This window comes from Alosa sapidissima, chromosome 11, assembly GCF_018492685.1.
Source record: "Alosa sapidissima isolate fAloSap1 chromosome 11, fAloSap1.pri, whole genome shotgun sequence".
NCBI classification, from domain to species: Eukaryota; Metazoa; Chordata; class Actinopteri; order Clupeiformes; family Clupeidae; genus Alosa; species Alosa sapidissima.
In genome coordinates, this window is record NC_055967.1 from 4,030,795 (window position 1) to 4,047,024 (window position 16,230).

At 40.1% G+C, this 16,230-nt stretch overlaps 1 pseudogene; it reads left to right on the forward strand.

Moving 5' to 3' along the window:
* The window catches only part of LOC121724088, a 50,238-nt pseudogene that overhangs the window by 3,104 nt on the left and 30,904 nt on the right, over positions 1–16,230 (forward strand).

Sequence of the window (16,230 nt, forward strand, 5' to 3'; positions counted from 1 at the left end):
TTTTGGAATGGTTACAGTTTATTTTCCATTATTTCCTACATACTGGACCTTATAATCACGGAGGTTCGGGAGAAATGCGTGATTAACCGACGGAGATTAATGCATAAAGCCGCGGGTTTTCTTGCAGTGTGTTAGCGTTTCCTTTCTATTGTTGTCTGCTAGCGAAATTGTAGAGATATATTGTATAGTTTGGAACTGTATAATTGCTAGTTTAACCGTCATTTCTAAGTAGACATGTGTTAGTACTTGCCCCTGCATATAGCAGCCATTATACTGTTTCATGGTTGTGTTTGAGCGACCAGTAGAGGGTGCTCTTAGTAAAGTCAGTGGCTGTCTGCCATGCCAATTTTATGTTTGGTATACAATGTGCATCCAATTTATGTTGTATTGCCTTTGTATTTGATAATACCCTGATTGTAATATGCCTTTTGGTTACTTTCTGTGTATTGCAGACTACATTGCATTCGGAGGTAAAAGAAAAGTAACTCCAAAATCCTGTCTCCTCGTCATTTGTGTTTTGGCTGACACACCGGAGTCTTTACAACCACATTTAGTCAGATACAGTCCTAATCCTTCCAAACAGAGGGGCCAGGATTTTTTTTTTTTGGTTACAACTCAGCCAGTTTTGCATCTGGCGGGCAAGTTTGAGTGACTTCCATCCTTCCACTACAACTTTGCGTCTTGCAGGGTTGCTTCTGGCGTCTGGGTAGGCCACTTGCGCCTGGCAGTGCTAACAATCCAATGGTGTAAATAGTTTATCTCTATCTATCTCTATCTATCTATCTATCTATCTACTGTGTGCTCATACTACAAATATACATTACAAACCCATACAACACTGCCATTTGCCCTTTGAAAATAATAATAATAAAAAATAGTTAATGACTTGAGCAGGTCCTAGGTCCTAGTCTTGGAATAGTTGGTCATTTATTCAGAATGTCCATAGCACAAACTCACTATAATAACAGGGCCATGGGGTGATTTGAAGAAAGAGGACAGATGTGGACTAATTTGTAAGACCATGATTAGTAATTAAATGACATTGGTTAGTGTTCTATCATCTTGACTGTTGTCAACTTAAATGAGGGACACACATATGCCTGAGTCTACATCATATGCCTGAGTTTCCATATCTGTATTAATGTCAATTTTGATCCAATTTGACTGCAGTTTCATGTCTACTATGTTGCCCACACAATTTTTCGACCAGTGCACCTTAATACACTAGGCTAGAACGGCTCTGAATCTGACATAGTATTACCTTTTCATTCCAAACACGGTTATATTTCATAATCCGTGTGTCTGATTGTGTCTGTGTCTTCCTGTTCCAATAAATGGCCGTCCTGGCCAAAGGTGATTTCCCCGAGCGCCGCCATTGTAGCAGGCAGCTCACTGCGCCGGGATTAGTGTGTGCTTCACCTCACTGTGTGTTCACTGTGTGCTGTTTGTGTTTCACTAATTCACCGATTGGGTTAAATGCAGAGACCAAATTTCCCTCACGGGATCAAAAAAGTATATACTATACTATACTAATTGTGTAGAAACCTATTAAATACATAATAAGTGTAAATTCAAAGAAAGTGCCTACAGGAAGACTAAGGTGATAATTTACCTTTAGCCCACTAGGCTATATCAAAGATTCTATATCCTTCACAAACAAGCTATGTTGCCAATGACTGACCAATTCTTCAGTAGTAGCCTACCTGAGGTAAAATAGTGCAGGGTCTTAACAGTCAGCAGCACACATGTCGAACTTATCCGCCTGCCAAAGAAGAGAGAGAACGAGAGAGGAGAGGAAAGAGAAAGAAAGAGAGGGGTGAGGAAGGAGTGGAGAATATAGGAGAGATGATGAACAGAAGGATGGTCCCTGATGCAGAAACCTCATAACATCATTGGGCCTATAAGCCACAATTAACTTAAGTCATTTTTCTTGTAACTACACCAGAGATTGCCTATATGGACATAGGCTAGAGAAGGCCATAAATAGAAAAGATTTCACACTGACAGCCTACTGAACTTGCAGTAGATGAATATTGGCCTGAACATTGACTACAACACATGACACCTACGATATCCTATCTCTGCCATAACTCCAGATCAGTAGCCTAGTTGAAGCTTCCCCCACCCACTTTTTCCTAGCCTGACGAGCCAGACCCCCATTAAAATGTAGGGTCTGGACACTCACCGTTCGCAGTGCTCAGTCCGAGGGACGGGATAATCGGTTGTCTTTCAAATTTCCTCTGCACGCAATAGGACAGCGCTATGAGTCCCATGGTTTCCCACCAGCGGAGCTAGTTGGCTAGTTCAAACTTTTGGCAACTTAATAAAAGCTTAACTCGTGTCACACTGTTCGCCAACAGCAACATTATCTTATTTGTTTTCAAGTAGCAGGGAATGCAAGCAAAACCGTTGCAACTCTGCCATCAATCATTATGTTAAGCCCGCCTAACAACTCTATACACGATTTGATTGGCCTGATAGAAGTTTAATTTTTCGAGCTCACAAGCCAACGGAGAGTTGCTAGGCTAGCCGCTAAGGTGCGTCTAGATTTCTAGGTTAACTTTTTCCCCTACTGGTTGGGGATCGAACCGGCAACCCTTCAGTTACAGACCCGATGCCCTAACCAGTAGGCCACGTTGCCCCTACCTTTTATACTGTAGTGCAAACCAGGGTAGGAATTTCACGACGGCCATGGCCGTCGTAGCCCTTTGCGTTGGCCGTGAGGCCCCTTTGAAAATCAGAGGTTTACAGGCCACGGTGGCCTTGGTGCCCCCTTCTTTCAATATTCTGCTTTGCGTCCTACTAATAGCGATTTTTATTTAGCCTGTGGCCTGTCAAAATAATCTTAGCATTCACAGCGCAAATTAATTTAGTCATTTACGCAGTGGAGAAATTGGCAGCGCAAGAAAGAAAGTGCGTCCAAATTCACCCATTCTCAGTTGAACTACTCGCGAAGTAGCCTATTCATCACACAGACATCACACGTATCACATGAAAGAGCTTTTTCTCAGCTTTTAAACAATGTTAGCCGATAATTGCTGTGTTGAACGGTAACGGAACGGCGAGAAAAGTAAATAATATAATTCAATTTAATCATACATTCTACTGAAGGTTTTGCGTCCCATGATCTCCATACCCATTCATCTCGGTGTAATACTTTACGAACCCTTCTTTTAACACATGACAACCCATATATCAGAATAAACAGGAGACCTTACCGAACACAAAGGTGTAAAGCAGTCCCCTGTACAGTTAGCCGTTCCAGAGTAATCCAGTTTTGAATTTGCAGTAAAGTTCGACATGCATGGATGTCTCCAAATTTGGGCTTTAAGTTTTACAATGTGTTTAAATTGTTCCACATGATTTCATAACGGGCCAAATACAAAATAAATGTTACAAAAATCGCCTATATATTGATAAATCAGAGGACAGCTGACTAAGAGTTTGTAAAAGTAGCCTTAATGATCACAAAATGCTAAGCATGCATCTAGGCTATTTGAGTTTCTTAAAGCTGAGCTGTGCTTAAATTGTTCAATACATGATTTCATAACAGGCCAAATATAAAATAAATGTTATATATAGCCTAGATATCTGTAAATATTAGATAGTCAGATGATTTACAGTTCTATGTAATATGTCATGTTTTCATTTCATGTTTTTGTAATGTTTCATACAGTGATGCAGGTCTACTGCAGTGAATAGGCTAAATACAACTTTGATAATTTTTATAGCCTACTACTAATAGTTAACTTTGGCCTTGGTGCCCTGACATGTGGCCTTTGTGCCCACCACCAAATATGCCCAACTGAAGGCCAAGTGGCCTTGCCCCCAGAATGGTGAAATTCCAAGCCTGGTGCAAACTGTCCTCTAATATTTAATGCAGTGCTGCTACTGGAAGAAACTGGAATCCATGCATTTCCACTGAATTATTTTTGGAATCTGATCCCTTATCATACCAGTTCATTCTTACTCGTTGCTCGACTTATCGTGACTAAATTGAAGATGGCTGCAAACGCTAAACTTCGTGAAGATGTCTGTATAAATCGTCTTGTAAGTAAACTACCAGTGCTTTTTCAAAGTTCTCAATGTCTCGTTTTAAATGTCAGGGCCCTCGGAAGTCTACCAATGAAGTGTGGAGATACATTGAGCCTCGTAAATGGGTGTAAAACAGTGATTTATTTGCATGGCTAGCCCGATGCCGAAGCACCACTATTGAAAAAGCTGTTGGTAGCATCGGCTAACTAGCGCCAGATTTTGGAGTGCAGGGGACAAGCCGAGATGGGCTATGAGACATACGTTCACACTCAGTATCATGTTTCAATACACTTTAGGTCAATATCACACCGGAATTCTCCTTTAAGATCATTGCGATTAGCAGGAAAATAAATTTGACTTTCATGCAGTCAGATATAGAAGCGCCTTGTTTTTCAAGCTTCAGCTTCGATTCTGCAGTATTGGCCAAAAAAGGGCATTCTTTGGTTACAATTAGGTAGTTTCCTTTTGCATAGCCCACCAGTTCTTGTTCCAATTTTCTGAGTATTTTTTCCTCTGCATTCTATTCATAAGCTTCACACATACAGCATTTTAACACCATCTTGTCTATTATTAACACTCCATGCAAACTGGTGCCACACCCTTCATTTTAACCTTTCTTAAGTAGCTCTTAAGTTCTTCACCATCACAAAACCGGCTGCTGTCACACAGTAGATTTAGCACTTGTTTCTTATGCTTGTTATTGTATCTTTGTGTGTGTGTGTGTGTGTGTGTGTGCACACGTGTACTATACAGAGGCCAGAAAAGTTGGTCGTTTTATTAGTTACACAAATTATTTTTATTTACTTTTTGCATGCCTACTTCAGTGACCGAGAGTCTGTTTGTATTTCCTCTTTTAATGGACTCTTTTCTACTCTGCTGATGAATCTTTCATGTCTCTTCTCTGACTGAGCACTGGAGAGAGCTACTTCATTCTGATCTCAGAGTCCATTTGCCCTGGACAGTAAACCCTACATGCCAAGTCGATGCTGCCACTGACCTTTCTCCGTGGGTGTGCGTGTGTGTGTGTGTGTGTGTGTTTGTGTGTGTGTGTAGATTGCCAATCTGGCTAATGAGGACACTCCCCAGTTGTACGTGGCCTGTGGACGAGGCCCCAGATCAACATTAAGAGTGTTGAGACATGGATTGGAGGTACGTTTTCACAGATGTGTGTGTGTACCATACCTTTTTCACATTTCTACAGATATAATCAGGGATGTGATTCTTCCGGATTAATCTGAATTCTGGATTTTCCAACCTAAAAATGTGACCCTTGTGGATCATGCAGATCAGCAGTTCCCCAGTTGACAAAAAATACTCGTGTCCTATTGGCTTACCAGTAGACTATTTGTCAATGCCCTATAGCAGTGGTTCTCAACCTTTTTTCAGTGATGTACCCCCTGTGAAATTCAGCCAGGTACCTCCTAACCAGTGCAAAGCATTTTTAGTTGAGAAAAAAAGACTTAAAACAGAGCACGGAATTTTGCTGGCTCTGGTTTAGCCTTCTTTGCCACTTGTCCCTCCGTGTTTTCACAATAATTACCGCTACGCTTCAACCACGACTCCATTGTTTTAGTTTTGACAGTGATTGACAGGTGCTGGCGGGTGGCATGTGACTGGTTGGGTCGAACCATCCTGGTATGGTGGGGGGGCTCTGGGTTTTTAGGATAATGAAATTGAATAGCCTACTGGAATATAAAATTCATTTTATGAACTTATATTTTCCTGAAATATTTATTAAATAATTGTTTTTAAAGTATTTTTGCATGGATTCTACTTTTTTAAATATATTTATATTTTAAAATCTCACGTACCCCCTGGAGTGCCTTCACATACCCCCATTTGAGAACCACTGCCCTATAGCACACACAGCCAGTGTGATAAGACATGGATTTCTGGTGGAAGGGGTATAAGCATGTACTCCCATGCTAATCAAAAAAGCAAGTTGTGCAAAATTTACTTACTTCAAGTTCAAGGAACATGTGCAGAGTTACTTTTAGCTTTATTGTACTATAGCTGAAATGTTAATGATAATTCTGCCCATTGGATCTGTGACACTAATCTAGCCCTCCCAGATACAATTTCATGTAGTTCAGTTCTTGGGGGGTGATAAACAGAAACCTTACCCTTTAGAAATGTTTTATTGAGCATAAGTTACATAATAGGGATTTCTTTTCAATCTCACCAACCAATCTAGCAATCAAGTGTGTGTGTGTGTGATATGAGTAAGAGAGCAATGGAATATAAAGGCCATGTAAGTTGTATCTTAAAAAGCTAGTGTTCTAGAAGTCTTCTCCTGTGTTTTATCTCGATAGGTGTCGGAGATGGCTGTATCAGAGCTGCCTGGTAACCCCAATACTGTGTGGACAGTACGCAGACATGTGGAAGGTACACTACACCAACTACTTTTTTTAGTCAGTCTGGTTAGCACCTGTAACTCATTGAGTGTTCATTCATTCTTGTCTAATAGGCAATCTACCCTGCACATGAGACTGTAGGCAGGTACAGTTAGGAACAAAATGATTCATACCCCTGGCAAAAATTGATTTAATGTTGGTTTTCTCTTAAATAAGAAAAAGAAGCATTTTCATCTTTGTTAACATTTTTATGAAAAACTGCATGTCTAAAATGATCACAGCTTTCAAAATGGTTCTTATAATACCTACCAAACCTCTCCATGTCTCCACAATGATTGTAGACCATACCTTTTTAGCAGAAAATGAAAACGCTTCTTTTTCTTATTCCATGTTTCTACCACATTGTCTTACAACCTTTTGGCATGTGGAAGTGTCAAACATATTGGTCAAGAGAAAACCAACATTAAATCTATATTTGCCAGGGGTATGAATCATTTTGTTCTTATCTGTAGGCTAAGATCACTTCATGACACCTCTAATTAGTGATATCTTGGGTATGGTATGGATCTATTGTCCATCAGTGCTGAGGACTTTCACTGTAGTTTTGTCCACCAGAGAACTTGTTTAAAGGCGCTCTAAGCGATGCTGGGTAAAGTCACTTCTGTTGACGTTCAAACTAGAGGTCTGCACTCCTGCGGTAGACCCGCGGGTCCTGACGCAAAAGAGTGCGGCGCAGGACAACTTTTGAAAGCTCTTTGCGGGAGCGGGCGGGATGAGAGAGGTGCGTTCGCGGGTGCGGGACAAACCGATGATTCACTGACTGCACTCCCGCAAATTAAATATGTGCGTGAAATTAAATATGGAAATGATTAAAGTACTGTTCATAACTATAGTTCAGCTGGATGTTCTGTTAGGCAGCAGTAAAAAACGGGGTTTAAGCATAACTGACGGATAGCAGGCCTATAGCCTATATCGTCGTTTACGTGGGTTCAATTTGTTCATGCTGCTCATTGTCAAAACTCAAAAATCGAAAGCATTACAGAGGAATAGAGAACCAGACTAGGCCTACTTCAGTTGTTAGCCTACATTCAGAACCAAGAAACTGACATCTGGAGTCTTTCTCTGAAAAATAAGTCCCGTGCAGACCTCTAGTTCAAACAAAACAGAAACCTAGCTCGCTACGTCCTCCCCCTCCCTCCCGTGCAATTGAAAGTCTCCTAAATGCACATCTCGTCAGTGATTTGCTGGAACAGTTTGTTATGTTTTTATGGGCAAGGTTTGCCCAAGTTGTTTTGTGGCTGTTTTTGGAGCCTGGCTGTCCAGAGATCATGTTTTTTTACAGTGTATTCAGGACACAGGCAGCTAGCGGATGGTGAGGTGATGTTTGCTATAAGTGACAAAAACGTTTTAGCTTAAAACGTATGATCATTTGGAGCACCTTTTAAAGACTGCAGTGAATTCAAGCCGTTGACTATTAGGGCTGTAACATGCGATTCGAAACCGAAATCGCGACACTCGTATCCACGAACCTGTGTCGCAATGTGAAAAGGCAGAACCGTGACACACCCTTCCTAGTGTTTCACGCAGTGCTTTGCCGCTTACACGGCCGCATAAGCAACACACATCTTACTTTTGACCAGTGGTCCCCAAACTTTTTCTTCAGAGGGCCAGCTTACTATGCCTGGCTGTAAGAGAGGGCCAGAGACTCGGAGTATATCAGTAACCATAAATAGCTTAGTGCTGTGAACAACAGCAGTCTACCTTAGTTGAATAAAGTATATTTCATTAAAAATGTGTGAACTCTGAATATGTAAAGTTCTCAAACTATGAGAATTTTATGAAGTGCTGAAGTGGTCTGAAATGACCACCATTCTAACTTTCACTCACCTGAACTTGTGAACATTGTATGAACATTTGAACAAATAAAAATAATTATCCCAGAAAGTCCCAGAAATATGACTTGAATATAAGTTAGTTAGTTAGTTATTAACAATTCATTTATAAACTTTTAGAATACTTTGAGCACTGATGCAGTCAGCATAGGCCTCTTACATTGTTTGCAGATAGGCCTACATTTCATTCCGTTTTTGATGGCAAACGCGAAACAGCGCCAAAACAACCACCAGTGGACAAAAATAGTATTACATGGGTACTGTTAAAGGGGTGGTTCAGGATTTTGGACATAGGACCTCATTTCCAAGTAAGCAAGTGTGATATTTATCAGTGGAGACCGTTTTCAACACGTTTCATCCAGTCCTTCTAATTGCAGAGTTCGCAGGTGCTAGGCTAGCGCAAGTCAACGGTATGTGCTAGCCTGCCACTAAAAAACAGTCTTACCTACTCCATTTTTGGCGAAGACATGCGTTCCGTTAGGGATATTGAACATATTTAACGTTCTCTAACCATCGTGATTTCGAATTGGTGCAGTTTTCAGCACAAAAACTCATTTTATTCTTTTGCTCTTTTGCATTGCTCTATGCTGTTCTATGGTGCTTTCTGCCTCTTGGTTGCGCACGCATGTTTTCTTGACGTTCCATAGAAATCCATGTATATGACCGCTTCGCTAGCTACGCTAACCGTGGTTCAAAAATAGTGATACAAACCGAATCGTGAAGTTGGTGTATTGTTAAAGCCCTATTGACAATGCCGAGCGAGTTAGGTCAGTGGTTAATCATGTGCTGCATCACTGCAAGTGGACGTTATTGCAGCTGCATTGCCAGTATTTGTTATGGCTGGACTCTCACAGAAAAGTGTATACTGAGCCCTCTTATATGTTCTCTAAATGTTTCCCCACATTCAAGCACACTAGTATTCATCCCAAGTAGCCTGTGTCTGAATGTGGCGGTGATTCCAGAGCCGCTGTCTGACTGGCGCCCCTGTGTTGCAATGCTTTATGGGTAGGCACATCTGTGCCAGGACTTCCCTGAAGCCATGTGATTTCTGTGAAAGCTGCAGTGGCCTGCACGGTCTCGTCATGTCCCTGCGAGCTGCTGAGAGAGAGAGAGAGAGAGAGACAGACAGACAGACACACACACCAGGGCTTCCCTGAAATCACATGACTTCTCTGAAAGCTGTTCTGAATAGCATGCATAGTCCTGCAAAAGCTGCAAAGGTTCTCTGAGGGAAGAAGAGGAGAGAGGATGGAGAAGGAAAGAAGAGAGACAATTGAACAGGGGAGGGATAGGGGTTGTCCTCTTTTCCACAAGGTTGGTCTGGAAACCCTGTTCGTATGTTGTACTTTTTGTCCTATGTTGTCTATGGATGTCCTACTGCAAACCAAATCGCCCTTAGGGGACAATAAAAGCTTTAAGTAAGTAAGTAAATAAGTATTAATGTTAACTCAGCCTCCAGGAAGGTAAACCAATCAGCGACCAGAGGGCGGCTTAGTGAAATGAAGTTGCGGGGAAGCTTTCATTACAAAAGATACAGATAGTAGTTTCAACGTCAGCAGACTACATTTACACACCCTGCTGTATATGTTTTTATTACACGGCTCTTCATAATGCTGCAGAATGCTCCATTCACTTGAATGGGCCTTCCCAACGTTCGGTGGTCTGCTAATTCTCACTAACAGATCGTTGCTACAGTAAGTATAACAGACCGCTGTCAAGGAAAATGGGCTTTGTGCTTTTAGTTCACGTTTTTCATATCACTACGCAAGGACTGGAACTTCATTCAAAAGTGAAAGCAGACAGTTGATCAGCTGTGTTCTAAAGAATGGTTGATTCAAGTTCAGCGTGTGCTGTTGTCGAACTATTTGTTTCTCACCCAAAGCCACGATGAAACGGTAACAAATAGGCTATAGCCTAGGGCAGGGGTATTCAATTAATCTTCAGCGAAGTCCAGTTACGGAAAATGTCCTCAAGCAAAGGTCCGGAGCATCATAATGTTTAACGTGCGTGTTTAGGCTATGTATGTATGTATGTGTGTGTATATATATATTTTTTTTTTATATTTGGATGGAGCCTAGTTGTAGGCCTAGGCCTAATGTTTAATGTGAAATAAAATAAGTAGCCTAAAAGGCAACATTCGAAATGAGGAGAAATAAGGCAAGATAAGTACCCTGGAGACACTCTGCGAGACACTCTAGCAAAGAGCAATGATGCACGTTACTTTTACCCCAACATTCCGGGAAACCAGCTAAACTGATTAAGACAGCGCTGCAACGTTGGAGGACAGTACACATTGGTCTAGGGTTATCCAATTGCTTGCAGTGCGATTTTTAAATGCATGCTTGTTGCCGCCCTTCGAGTTGGGCCATTACATTGTTCTTTGCCAGACCCTTAATCTTTCTAGATTATCAGGGTCTGGATTTTCCAGGCTACAAGATAAGAGTAATTGGGGAGTAAAACTCAGTAGCCTTGGCTATTTTTAAGATCTTAACATGAACTTAAAATAAAATTTGAGCTGAGACATGGATGGATATTCCACAGCTGGTTCCTTGAACTGTACCGTTCGATTTTGGCCAAAATTCTGTAAAAGTCATACTGCAGCCTAAACCGTAACTCCAAAACTCTTCAAATTTTCAGGTATGGTTACCAGTATCCCCCTCTACCCATAACCCAAAATTTGGGGTACTGCACCCAAAGGTGGTGCTATTGGAAAAAAAGTTAATTATGCTAATTTCTCTTTACCAGATTGACTCAAAATTCTTTCATAATATTAATCTCTAAACTCAGATGCATCTTTTTGGCTCTGGTCTTGACTTTTGACACAATTTCATGGAAAAGCCAAACATTATAAAAAGTTTCACACTCTTCAAAAATAATCAAATCTTCACCAAAATTCTCACAGACAATGTTTACACCAAGCCTCACAAAAGTTACTGCTCAGAATTTTGATATTTCGTTCCATTTCAGAGATATAGGCCAATGAAGTTAGACCACTTTGGCCTTTTTTCCTAGATCACCTATATTCCTATAAACCGTAAGTCCTAGAAACTTGACATTTTCAAGTATTGTTACCAGTACCCCCCCACTACCCATAACCCAAAATTTGGGGTACTGCACCCAAAGGTGGCGCTCTTGTCAAAAACGCTTATTTCTCCTTACCAAATTGACCTAGACTCAAAATTCTTTCATCATATTAATCTCTAAATTCAGATGCATCTTTTTCACCCTGGTCTTATGCTCTAAAAATGTTTACTTTTGCCACAATTTCAGAGAAAAGCCAAACATCATAAAAAGTTTCACAGGCTTTGAGTAAAATTATCACATCTTCACCAAAATTATCACAGACAAAGTTTAGACCAAGCCTCACACAAGTTATCAAAATAATTTGGATATGTTCTTCCATTTCACAGATATAGGCCAATAAAGTTCGACCACTCAGCCCATTTCTCCTATATCGCCTATATTCCTATATGAGTTTTTATTTTTTTTCCTTGGATAACAACCATACAACCATCATTAGGTGGATACCATTAACAGTGCACATTTTCAGATCTCTACTCTTTTTTTTTTTATAAAGCCCTTAATTCTATTGTCAAATGTATGCTAGGAATTTTCTTGATGTTGTGTGTTTGCCAACACACATTTTCACCATGTGACTGCCCATTATTTAGGATTGGCAGTGGCTCAGTGGGATAATGCCTAGTGCTGGTGTTTGTTAGGTTGAGAGTTTGAATCCCTGGTAGAGCTTTAGGCTCATGCTTGAATGCTATTGGTTATTGAAGATTCACACAATTGAACAGCACCTGAATGACATCAGGCAATCAACATACCCAGTCATTAGTTGCCAAGAATCAGAATGCTAAGACACTCTGACATTTAGGGGAACTTCTTTGTTTACTATTTTTCCTTCATCATTAAGTCTATCATATTTATATTTCATCCATTAGTGTTCTTCTCTACAAATGTCTAATTGCCCCAGAATTTCAACAAGTTTTCAGGTGTACTCTTTCAGGAAAGCCCTTAATTTTACTGTCAAATGTATGCTTGGAGTTTTTTCTTGTTGTGTGTTTACCAATACACATTTTCACCATGTGAATGTGACTGGCCAACATGTAGGATTGACAGTGGCTCAGTGGGATAATGCCTTGTACTGGTAATCCTTAGGTTGAGAGTTCAAATCCCACTTGAAGCATTAGTGTTCGAATGCTGTTGGGTTGTAGAGGTTAGCATACTAGAATAGAATGCTGTTGGGTTATGGAGGTTAGCACCATAGACATAATATACATAGACGCCGCATTGGCTGCTGGAAACGAGAAATGCGGCCGCCATCTTGGACCGGTCATACTCCTCGTTGCGTTGCAGCAGAAGACACAAGATGCCAGTACTGTGCAGCATGTTCCTGCTCAAATCGACGAACCATCGCAAACAGGGCTCGGGGGATTTACTTTTCTCAAGTAAGATTTAACATTACCGTACTAATGGTTGTATTTTGTGAATAGAATATTACCAGAGAGTTGAGAAGGAGCAAGGATCTTTGCTGTATGAGAATCGTAGCCAGCTAGCTAGGCTGTTTACTCGGTGTTCACCTGGCTATGAACTGAGACTTAATAAGTCATATTCCATAACACTGACTTAGATTACAACTGACACAAAAAGGCTATTGTAGAAATAAATCATACTAGATTTGGCTGGCGAATTTTACACAAGTGGCACAGACTGTAGCCTATATTATTGGGCAATCGCTAGCTGCTACTTGTAGCCTAAGCGTGTTGGTAGCTTCACTATTTTCTGAATAAAGTAACTTTTCAATAGCTTAACTTCTTTATTTATCAAGTGGCTTAGCCACACAAGCTACACTTTTCTTGTCATGTGTAATTGGCACAATTTAAAGTAGCTTCCTATGTAGAGAACTAGCCTACTGCTGTGTTTGTGTTAATAATACATTTGACTGGGTGGTAGTATTGTGTAGTGTTTTATTCATAGCAGAGTAACTGATAGTTTAGCTCACTACAATGTCTAAGTAGCTTGCCCAACACTGTATTATTCACATGTCATTTACCCTAACAAGAATAAGATGCCTCTCAAATTCCTTTATTCATTTTATTCATTTATTTATTTTATATCTCCCCAGAACAACTGCCTTGCTCAAGGAGACTGTGAATGAACTGAATAGTCTCCTCACATCCCTGGAACTGAGGAAGGTGCAGCTCTTCATTGCAGTATTGGAGGGCATCTGCTACACTGTGACTGAATATTTGATTTATGAGCTCCACCTTCATCACCTGCATTCACCACTCTGTGTCCCATTTTCCCATCGTCTGGTTGACTCAGTCCTCTTTTAGGGAGTTTACCCAGTTTCACTATGTACTGCTATCTTATTTGCCCACCTGCTGTCTGAAGCACTTTTTTCTTAGCCAAAGTGTACCCAAGCAATTTTAGCAAGGTGGGAACATACAAAATTACATGCACCAGTTATCGAAATCATAGAACCAACTGCATGACAGTAACCTCTGTCTCACTGAGCCTGTGAAGACACTCCCCGATTCTTTACTGATTGCAATGAACGGGGCTGATCTTAGCAGTTTCTAAAATGTTTCTTAATTCTTATTTATTTAATCTCTTCATTGGGGCTGAAAGCTTTCTGTGAACTGTAAATAACAGATGCTGTTGATGAACCCATTGACACTGTACAAGTGACAAGTCACCTTTTTGTCTTGAATTGATGAAGTTACACTTACTATGCCAAACCCATGTCTGTTTTTTAAGGATCAGAAACAAACCTACAAACTTGCACTTTACAATATTTATGGAACTTGTCTAACAAATGCTGTTGATATTGAACCCAGTTACTCCATTTCCTTTACTTATGCCACACCAATGTCTGTTCATCAAACTTTATTTTTGATGGCACTGAACTGAAAATGTTAATGGATTTTTTCTGTCAATTTAACCCATTAAAACTTGTATCAAACCAGTTTCTGTCTATGCTGTCAAAAATGGATTAGTTATGTTCCCAGTGTTTATATTGGATGTCATCACTTTATAATATATCATATATGAGAATATTCTATTACTATTAAGCCCACTATGAATATTAAAATACACACAACCATGTTTCCTGTATACAGCTTTTCTACTGGAAGGTTTACAACTTATTCTGTCAATTTACCCAAGTTTGTCACTAAACCACATAGGCCTACTTGGAATACCCCTCAGATGTCTGAATGGCACTGATCTCACTTAAATGTTTATAGAACCTTTCTGTGAATAATGCTGTTGATGGAACTTTTCTGTCAACTGTGAACTATATTTAACTCATTAAACTTGTATCAAACTAGTTTTGTCTATGCTGTCAAACATGGATTATGTTCCCAGTTTTGATATCGGACGTCAGGTCACTTTATATCATATATCAGAATATTCTATTACTGTTAAACCCACTATGAATATTAAAATACGCTCAATCATGTGTCCTGTATCATAGCTACATGCATGACCTTTGCAGCAAAAAAAAACGAGTGAGAATCTGTTCGGTATTCAGTGAGATATGATTAATTAAGTGCGCTGACAGCTCATCTCACAGGCCAAACAGATTACACTGAGTGGAGTGGATGACCGGTCCAAGATGGCGGCTCCAAATCTCGTCAGCGCTAGTAAGGAGTAGCGGTCGATGCGGCGTCTATGTATATTATGTCTATGGTTAGCACACTATAACATTACAGCTACTTGTCAATATGGACTTAATCGATTACGTCGACACAAAATATGAATTTTACACCTTCAGTGTTTCCCATCCGTTGACTAATCTGTGGTGGGGCGGCCAAAACCGGCCGTCACACATTGATGTTCTATGTTGTACTATTTAAATTAAAGATAAGATAAAATCCTTTGAGCTGCACTTTTTACGCACGCAGCCTTTCCCTGCCCCGCCCGCTCTCTCTAGTCTGCGCATCCCTGCCCCTCCCTGCCTGCCCCGCCTGCCCCTCCTCTGCATGCGCATTTAACACAAAATATTCACGATTGTTGAAGGATTGTTGTTGCCACATAGAAGCATTGCATAGAACACGGCTGGCTTAATTGCTATTAAATCCGCTTAGCATCATGACCATGCTGTGCAAATTTGTTCAAAACTGCTGCAATCAAGTTAACTCTGCTAGGTCTAACACAACAGTACATTGAGGAGACTAAACTTAGTTAAGTTATGCAATCAAGCAGTATCTCAAAGCTAACGTTAGAATACTGTTTGGATGTTGAGTTTAGCATGCTTACTTACAGCTGCTTGTCAATTTCGTTACTCAGGGCTCATTTTATTGACTCTGACACTGAATGTTTGCAAAATCCTGATGTAAATGGAAAAGTGTTTTCCAAGACTCAAAAGTGCTTGTCCCAAGGAGAAGTACAAACTGTTATTTGAACTAACTTGAATTTCCCCTGGGGATCAATAAAGTATCTATCTACATTATGAATTGCATCCATACATCAGCTGCGTTTTAACTGCGTTAGTGTTACAATTGCAAGGGAACGAACGTCTTAAAGTGACAGGCACTCAATTAGACCTATACACTACTGAACTTTATTGAATGCTACCTCTGACTAAGAATGCATTACTTTGCACTTGTATAGTCTTTTATTTTGGAATTTTAAGAGCAATAAACATATATTGCAATGTTAAGGAATTTATGTTTTTTTTTATTCAGATATATAAATCAACATTGCTATTAGTCAATTAATGGGGAGATAATCGAATCGGACTGAAAAAATAAATCGTTAGATTAATCGATGCATCGAAAAAATAATCGCTAGATTAATCGTTTAAAAAATAATCGTTTATCCCAGCCCTACTTGTAGTGCAAGGCAAGTATAACTGTATAATTATAGGCTGTTTATCTTATTGACACAGAACCCACCTCCCCCTTCACCTACCACCACAAATACAATTCAATTCTCAC